Below are 1,001 nucleotides of genomic sequence, written 5' to 3'. Positions count from 1 at the left end.
TGACAGATCATAGACTAAGTTTGCTAAATTAGAAGTATTCTGTTCATGATTCTCTGTCTGTTGCTGAGAAGATGATGGAAAGGGCTTGCTGGGCCTGTTTCTTCCACCATTGTTAAAGCCTTGTTGAGGCTTTTGTTGATCCTTCCATGAGAAATTCGGATGATTTCTCCATGATGAATTATAGGTGTTTCCATAAGGTTCACCCATGTAATTTACCTCTGCTATTGCAGGGTTATCAGGATCATAAGCTTCTTCTTCAGAAGATGCCTCTTTAGTACTGTTGGATGCATTTTGCCATCCATTCAGACTTTGGGAAATCATGTTGACTTGCTGAGTCAACACTTTGTTCTGAGTCAATGTGGCATTCAGAGCATCAATCTCAAGAATTCCCTTCTTCTGAGGCGTCCCACTATTCACAGAATTCCTCTCAGAAGTGTACATGAATTGATTATTTGCATCCATGTCAATAAGTTCTTGAGCTTCTGCAGGCGTTTTCTTTAGGTGAATGGATCCACATGTAGAATGGTCCAATGACATCTTAGAGAACTCAGACAAATGATAATAGAATATATCCAGAATGGTCCATTCTGAAAGCATGTCAGGAGGACACCTTTTGGTCATCTGTTTGTATCTTTCCCAAGCTTCATAGAGGGATTCACCATCTTTTTGTTTGAATGTCTGAACATCCACTCTAAGCTTGCTCAGCTTTTGAGGAGGAAAGAACTTAGCCAAAAAGGCCGTGACCAGCTTATCCCAGGAGTCCAGACTATCCTTAGGTTGTGAGTCCAACCATGTTCTAGCTCTGTCTCTTACAGCAAAAGGGAAAAGCATGAGCCTGTAGACTTCGGGATTTATTCCATTCGTCTTTACAGTCTCATAGATCTGCAAGAATTTATTTAAAAACTGATAGGGATCTTCTGATGGAAGTCCATGGAACTTGCAGTTTTGTTGCATTAGAGCAACTAGCTGAGGTTTCAGCTCAAAATTATTTGCTCCAATGG

General features: G+C 40.6%; 1 non-coding gene across 1 annotated transcript; it reads left to right on the top strand.

Moving 5' to 3' along the window:
• Positions 1-591: 591 nt before the first annotated feature.
• Positions 592-699, top strand: LOC112745257 (small nucleolar RNA R71). The gene has a single exon (XR_003173194.1). It is a non-coding gene; the product is annotated as a small nucleolar RNA R71 (small nucleolar RNA).
• The last annotated feature ends 302 nt before the right edge of the window (positions 700-1,001 follow it).

The sequence above is a fragment of the Arachis hypogaea genome, chromosome 14 (genome assembly GCF_003086295.3).
Source record: "Arachis hypogaea cultivar Tifrunner chromosome 14, arahy.Tifrunner.gnm2.J5K5, whole genome shotgun sequence".
Classification (NCBI taxonomy): Eukaryota; Viridiplantae; Streptophyta; class Magnoliopsida; order Fabales; family Fabaceae; genus Arachis; species Arachis hypogaea.
Note: the sequence above shows the minus strand (reverse complement) of the source record. Positions and strands in the feature narration are given on the sequence as shown.